Here is an 8,317-nt window from a genome sequence, read left to right on the forward strand (position 1 = left end):
CCCGAGTTCCTGACCTCCTCACCCCCTGCGTTCCTGACCTTCTCCCCACCGAGTTCCTGACCTTCTCCCCCCCACCGGGTTCCTGACCTTCTACCCCCACACTCGAGTTCCTGACCTTCTCCCCCCCAAGTTCCTGACCTTCTCCCCCCCCACCGAGTCCCTCACCTCCTCACCTCCTCTGAGTTCCTGGCCTTCGCCTCCGAGTTCCTGACCTTCTCACCCCCCCACCCGAGTTCCTGACCTCCCCCCCTGAGTTTCTGACCTTCCCCCCCCCTGGGCTCCTGACCTTCTCCCACCACCCCCCCTCCCTCGGGTTCCTGACCTTCTCCCCCCCCCACCAGTTCCTGACCTTCTCCCCCCTGAGTTCCTGATTTCCCCCCCGCCCTCCCCCATCCGTGGAGAGAGAAACAGAGTTAACTCCACACAATTTGTTTTCCCATCTATGTTTGTATCATCAGCAAATTTGGCTACCTTATATTCGGTCCCTTCATCCAAGTCACTAATATAGATTGTAAATAGTTGAGGCCCCAGCACTGATCCCTGTGGGACCCCAGTAGTTATAGTTTCCCAACCTGAAAATGACCCATCTTACCCCCCCAGTTCCTGACCTTCTCCCCGCCCCCCCGCGGGTTCCTGACCTTCTCCCCCCCAAGTTCCTGACCTTTTCCCCCCCCCCCAGATTTCCTGACCTTCTCCCCCCTGAGTTCCTGATCTCTCCCCACCCGACCCCCCCCCCCGTTACTGACCTCCTCACCGCCGCCCCCCCCCCCCCCATCGTGGAGAGAGAAACAGAGTTAACGTTAATTCTGTTTTTCTCTCCACAGATGCTGCCTGGCCTGCTGAGTTTTTCCAGCGTTGTCTGTTATTTCAGATTTCCAGCATCCGCAGTATTTTGCTATTGCGTTACTGAGGGAGGGTTCATTTCCTTTTAAGGGCAATATGCAAATAAGCATGGCAGGTTCTTTATCACTACAGTATTTTCTCAAAGGGGAGATCATTACATATCGCAATATTTTAACAGAATTGACATGTTAGAGCAGCAGCACTTTCTGATTGAAGGGACATTGTGACTTTTAAAATGGGTCGTTGACACGGTAAGAGGCAGTGAATGATGTCGGGAGGCACTGTGTGGGGCAAAAAATCATACTTACCTGGCAGGGGAGAGACCATGATCAAGAAGGTGGTTCTCCCAGGACGAGGCTAACCCATTGCACTTCGGGTGTGCTGACGCCTGCGATGTCCTCAAATGCAGGATACTCGACTGCAAAATTTGTGGTAGTGGGGGACTGCGTTCGCGCTCTCCCCTGATTCATAACCAAGAACAGATGGACCATTTTTCATGTTGGGATAGCTGTTCTTTCCAGTACACATATGTTTGTTGTTCCGATCACGTTCCTGCCATCATTTTACAACGTTTTTGCAACTAAATTAACTTATATAATGTTATTTTAGCTAATTTTGTTTTCACCTTAACTTCACTTTATTTCCAACAGAGGGAGCTGTTATACAAGAGAACCTTCTTCCACAAGACTCAATGCTAAGAAACAACTCAACAGGTCATACGTCAGTGTATTAATCTTCTGATAAGCAATCAAAGTGCTCACATTTCTATTCTAAGGGAATGGATCTCTACAACTAAGAAATTACGCATTTTGTATAAAAACTCTACATTATTCACACTAGTAAGTCCACACCACAATATTTTCAAAGCTGCATGCCAACTCTGGACTTTGGCAAAATGTTCAATGTTGTCAAATTTTTTGTCTTAAAATACTCCTGTGCAGTGCCTTGGCATGTTTTACTACGTTAAAGGCGCTATATAAATACAAGTTGTTATTAACTACCTATAGACTGGTACAGCATAGAAGGAAGCCATTCGGCCCATCGTGCGTCTGCTGGCATTTTTTTTCATCATTCCTGGTATCATTGGCAAGACCAGCATTTATTGCCCAGCCCTAATTACAAAAGACAAATAAGACATAGGGGCAGGAGTAGGTCATTTGGCCCCTCGAGCCTGCTCCACCATTCAATAAGATCATAGCTGATCTGATCTTGGCCTCACCTCCACTTCCCTGCCCGCTCCCAATAACCCTTGACTCCCTTACCTTTCAAAAATCTGTCTATCCCCACCTTAAATATATTCAATGCCCGAGCCTCCCCAGCTCTCTGGGGAAGAGAATTCCAATGATTCACCATCCTCTGAGAGAAGAAATTCCTCCTAATTTCCAAATTAAATGGGTGCCCCCTTGTTCTGAAATTATGCCCCCTAGTTCTAGATTTCCCCACGAGGGGAAACATCCTCTCTGCATCTACCCTGTCAAGCCCCTTCAGATTCTTATATGTTTCAATAAGATTCCCTCTGATTCTTCTAAACGCAAATGAGTATAGGCCCAAAATTTCTTCATAAGATAACGCCTTCATCTCCAGAATCAACCTCGTGAACCTTCTCTGAACTGCCTCTAATGCAAGTATATCCTTCCTTAAATAAGGAGACCAAAACTACGCAGCACTCCAGGTGTGGTCTCACCAATGCCCCATACAGTTGTAACAGGACTTCCCTACTTTGCAATAAAGGCCAACACTCCATTGGCCTTCCTAATTACTTGCTGTAGCTGCATGCTAACGTTTTGTGATTCATGTACAAAGGTACCCAGATCCATCTATTCCTCAGCATTTTACTTTTTTATTTTTCCTACCAAAGTGGATAACCCACATTAAACTCCATCTGCCAGATTTTTGCCCACTCACTGAGCCTATCTATATCCCTTTGGAGATTTTTTGTGTCCTCCACACAATTTGTTTGCCCATCTATGTTTGTATCATCAGCAAATTTGGCTACCTTACATTCGGTCCCTTCATCCAAGTCACTAATATAGATTGTAAATAGTTGAGGCCCCAGCACTGATCCCTGTGGCACCCCAGTAGTTATAGTTTCCCAACCTGAAAATGACCCATCTTACCCCCCCAGTTCCTGACCTTCATCTCCCCCGGGTTCCTGACCGTCTCCCCCCAAGTTCCTGACCTTCTCCCCCCCGATTTCCTGACCTTCTCCCCCCTGAGTTCCTGATCTCTCCCCACCTCCCCCCCGTTACTGACCTCCTCACCGCCGCCCCCCCCCCCCATCGTGGAGAGAGAAACAGAGTTAACGTTAATTCTGTTTCTCTCTCCACGGATGCTACCTGACCTGCTGAGTTTTTCCAGCGTTGTCCGTTATTTCAGATTTCCAGCATCCGCAGTATTTTGCTATTGTCATAGAGTCATAGAGTTATACAGCACAGAAAGAGGCCCTTTGGCCCATCGCATCCACGCCTGCCATCAAGCCCTGTCTAATCTAACCCCATTTTCCAGCATTTGGTCCGTAGCCTTGTATGCTATGGCATTTCAAGTGCTCACCCAAATGCTTCTTGAATGTTGTGAGGGTTCCTGCCTCTACCACCCTTTCAGGCAGTGAGTTGCAGATTCCAACCACCCTCTGGGTGAAAAAGTTCTTCCTCAAATCCCCTCTAAACCTCCTGCCCCTTACCTTGAATCTATGCCCCCTTGTTATTGACCCCTCTACTAAGGGAAAAAGTTCCTTTCTATCTACTCTATCTATGCCCCTCATAATTTTGTACACCTCAATCAGGTCCCCCCTCAGCCTTCTCTGCTCCAAGGAAAACAACCCCAGCCTGTCCAGTCTTTCTTCATAGCTGAAGCGCTCCAGCCCAGGTAACATCCTGGTGAATCTCCTCTGCACCCTCTCCAAAGCAATCACATCCTTCCTGTAGTGTGGCGACCAGAACTGCACACAGTATTCCAGCTGTGGCCTAACCAGCGTTTTGTACAGCTCCATCATAACCTCCCTGCTCTTATATTCTGTGCCTCAGCTAATGAAGGCAAGTATCCCATATGCCTTTTTAACCACCTTATCTACCTGTTCTGCTGCCTTCAGGGATCTATGTACATGCACACCAAGGTCCCTCTGATCCTCTGTCTTTCCTAGGGTCTTACCATTCATTGTGTATTCCCTTGCCTTGTTAGTCCCTCCAAAATGCATCACCTCACACTTTTCAGGGTTAAATTCCATTAGCCACTGTTCCGCCCATCTGACCAACTCATCTATATCGTCCTGCAGACTGAGGCTACCCTCCTCGCTATTTACCACCCCACCAATTTTCGTGTCATCTGCGAACTTACTGATCATACCTTTTACATTCACATCCAAATCATTAATGTAGACCACAAACAGCACCAATCCCTGCAGTACCCCACTGGACACAAGCTTCCAGTCACAAAAACAACCTTCGACCATCACCCTCTGCCTTCTGCCACTAAGCCAGTTTTGGATCCAATGTGCCAAGGCACCCTGGATCCCATGGGCTCTTACCTTCTTGACCAGTCTCCTGTGCGGGACTTTATCGAAAGCCTTACTGAAATCCATGTATACCACATCCACTGCACTACCCTCATCCACACACCTAGTCACCACCTCGAAAAATTCAATCAAATTGGTCAGACATGATCCTCCCTTGACAAAGCCATGCTGACTATCCCTGATTAATCCTTGCCTCTCCAAGTGGAGACTAATTCTGTCCCTCAGAATTTTTTCCAATAATTTCCCTACCACTGATGTTAGGCTCACTGGCCTGTAATTCCCTGGTTTATCCCTACTACCCTTCTTGAATAATGGTACTATGTTAGCTGTTCTCCAGTCCTCTGGCACATCCCCTGTGGCCAGAGAGGTTTTGAAAATTTGTGTCAGAGCCCCTGCAATCTCCTCCTTTGCCTCACACAGCAGCCTGGGATACATCTCGTCCGGGCCTGGGGATTTATCCACTTTTAAGCCTTCTAAAACCGCTAGTACCTCCTCCCTCTCGATGCTAATATGTTCAAGTATATCACAGTCCCCCTGCCCGATTTCTATGTCTACATCGTCCTTCTCCATAGTGAACACAGATGCAAAAAATTTATTTAAAACCCCACCTACATCTTCTGGCTCCACACACAGATTGCCACTTTGGTCCCTAATGGGCCCTACTCTTTCCCTAGTTATCCTCTTGCCCTTAATATACTTATAAAACACCTTAGGATTTTCCTTTATTTTGCTCGCCAGTGTTATCTCCTGGATGCACTTTAAGAATTCTGCACCCTCTAAGCCTTTCACACTCTGACTATCCCTGTTAATATTGGGGAAGTTGAAATCCCCCACTATTATTACGCTATTATTTGCACATTTCTCTGAGATTTGCCTGCATATCTGTTCCTCTATCTCCCCCTGACTGTTTGGGGGCCTATAGTACACTCCCAGCAAAGTGCTTGCACCCTTTTTGTTTTTAAGTTCTACCCATATGGCCTCATTAGATGAACCTGTTAATATATCATCCCTCCTTACAGCAGTAATTGACTCCTTAATTAATATTGCGACGCCCCCTCCTCTTTTACCCCCCCCCCCCTCTGTCTCGCCTGAAGATTCTATACCCCGGAATATTGAGCTGCCAGTCTTGCCCCTCTCTCAACCATGTCTCCGTAATAGCAACAATATCATACTGCCATGTGTTCATCAACACCTTCAATTCATCCACCTTATTCGCAAGACTCCTTGCATTAAAATAAATGCCATCCAGCCTTGCCCTACTCCCTTGTGCTGTCACATATTAGCCTGCCTTCCAAGCTGACTTGCTTTTTCCTCTATATTTGGCTGTACATCACCCCCTATTATAGCTCCACTCTGTATCCCATCCCCCTGTCAAGTTAGTTTAAACCCCCCCCCCAACAGTGCTAGCAAACCTCCCCGCAAGGATATTTGTCCCGTTCTGGTTCAGGTGCAACCCGTCCGACTTGTACAAGTCCCACCTTCCCCAGAAGCAGACCCAGTGATCCAGGAAACTAAAGCCCTCCCTCCTGCACCAACTCTTTAGCCACGCATTCATCTGCTCGATCCTCCTATTCCTATACTCACTAGCACGTGGCACCGGGAGTAATCCAGAGTTTACAACCTTTGAGGTCCTGCTCTTTAATCTGCTACCTAGCTCCCTAAATTCTTGCTGCAGGACCTCATCCCTCTTCCTACCCATGTTGTTGGTCCCAATGTGAACCACGACCTCTGACTGGTTTTAATATTCAATCGGTCTGTAGCGTCCTCAGTTGGTATTTAGTGGTATTACAGTTCAAATATAATGTACAAAATCGGAAAATGCTAGAAGCACACAGCGAGTCAGATGCATCTGTGGAGAGTACCTTCACCGCACAGACTGCAGTGGTTCATCTTCTTCTTCTTAGGCAGTCCCTCGGAACCAAGGATGACTTGCTTCCACATTAAAAATGAGTTCTCAGGTGACTGATGAGTCCAATGCGGGACCTACAGTCTCTGTCACAGGTGGGGCAGACGGTGGTTGAAGGGGCGGGTGGGTGGGGTGCTTGGGTTGACGTGCGCTCCTTGCGCTGCTTGCGCTTGGCTTCCGCTTGCTCCCGGCGAAGAGACTCGAGGTGTTCGGCGCCTTCCTGGATGCTTCTCCTCCACTTTGTGCGGTCTTGGGCCAGGGATTCTCAGGTGTCGGTGGGGATGTTGCACTTTTACAAGGAGGCTTTGAGGGTGTCCTTGAAGCGTTTCCTCTGCCCACCTGGGGCTCTCTTGCCGTGTCGGAGCTCCGAGTAGAGCGCTTGTTTTGGGAGTCTTGTATCGGGCTTGCAGACGATGTGACCCGTCCATCGGAGCTGATCGAGCGTGGTCAAAGCTTCGATGCTGGGGATGTTGGCCTGAGTGAGAACACTGATGTTGGTGCGCCTATCCTGCCAATGGATTTGCAGGATCTTGCGGAGGAAGCATTGGTGGTACCTCTCCAGTGCTTTGAGGTGCCTGCTGTACATGGTCCATGTCTCTGAGGCAAACAGCAGGGCGGGTATTGTCATGAATCTTATCATGACTCATGAAGTAACACTGGGTGGCCAGCTGGTGGCGGCATCCAAGGAGTATAAATACTCGGGCGTGGGCCCAGCTTGCTCAGGATGTTTCTGTAACCAGGAGCTAGTGATGTAACTAGAAATCTCATGGTTGTGAAACAGTTGATTAAAGCCTTGTTTTATACTCAAACCAAGCTCTCAGCAGTCTTTTTACATCAGGTATCACTACTGCTCCATAGACCATGAGCTTAGTGCCGGGTTTGAGGTCCTGGTCTTCAAACATTCTCTTCCTCAGCGATTCAAGAAGGCAGTTCACCACCACCTTTTAAAGGCAATTAGGGAAGGGCAATAAAATGCTGGGAGTGATTACTGACACAGAAGTTTGAGTCATGGGTGAGAGCCTGGGTGCAGCCCTGCACCTCTGTGCAGTCATTGTCAGTGTTTGCTGCACCTCAATGCTGTAGAACACTGACAGCACAAATGTCAAATTAAAGTTGGCCATGGTCCCTTTAAGGAAACCGGCTGATGACGCGTCATCAAATGATGTCATTAGACCCGCTTCCTCCAGTTGGCCGGGAAACTCGCTGGACAGGCTTAACAAGCCCAATCACGGTAAATTAATTCTACACAGTGGGCTGGAGCTAGCTGCAGGGTCGGGACCCACCACTGACATCGCCTGCCACGGACCCGCCGAGGTTGGTAAAATCCAGCCCATCGTTTCTCTACCCTATTAAATCCATTTAACATTTTAAACAATTCGATTAGATCACCCCTCAATCTTCTAAACTCAAGGGATACAAGCCAAGTTGTAACAACATGGCCTCATATTTTAACACTTTAAGCCCAGTATCAGTCACTGCCCCCTGAATCACCATGCTCTCTGTATGTGAAAAGATGTTAACAATAGGTTTGTGAGGTTGTTTTTGACGTTCTTGTGAAATCAGGAGTATAGGGATTAGAATTTGAAGTCTGACTGTCAGCAATGAAGACCTGAATTCAGGAGTGTGAGCACTGTACGTTCCCTGAAATCAGTAGTGTGAACGCTGTGAGTTCTCTGGACTTGGCAGTGTGAGTGTATGTGTGTTCTCCAACCCAGGAGCTTGAGCCCTGTCTGTCCTCTGAAATCAGTAGAGTTAGCACTGTGAACTCTGGAGCCTGCCTGACAATGCCTGACACTGGATCAAATTAGGCCGCGTCTACTTGCAACACCAGTTTTCTGATTGGGCCACTTGGAAGACAAGACACACCCAACAGTTTGTCTGGAATGTGTCATTTGATCCTGCCTGCTGGAGAGTAATCAAGATCTCTGCAATGTGTAATTTGATCCAGTCATTGTCAGGCAGGCGACTGAGCTCACAGTGCTAACACTACTGCTTTCAGAGAACAGACAGGGCTCACACTCCTGGATTGGAGCACACACACGCTTACACTGCCGAGT

The 8,317-nt window shown here is 48.0% G+C and overlaps 1 non-coding gene across 1 annotated transcript; it reads left to right on the plus strand.

Moving 5' to 3' along the window:
- Window positions 1-1,143: 1,143 nt before the first annotated feature.
- On the plus strand, window positions 1,144-1,307 carry LOC147080883 (U1 spliceosomal RNA). The gene has a single exon (XR_015076986.1). It is a non-coding gene; the product is annotated as a U1 spliceosomal RNA (small nuclear RNA).
- Window positions 1,308-8,317: the final 7,010 nt, after the last annotated feature.

The sequence above is a fragment of the Somniosus microcephalus genome, unplaced genomic scaffold (genome assembly GCF_052327205.1).
Source record: "Somniosus microcephalus isolate GS21.2 unplaced genomic scaffold, FLI_Smic_1.0 scaffold1039, whole genome shotgun sequence".
Lineage (NCBI taxonomy): Eukaryota > Metazoa > Chordata > Chondrichthyes > Squaliformes > Somniosidae > Somniosus > Somniosus microcephalus.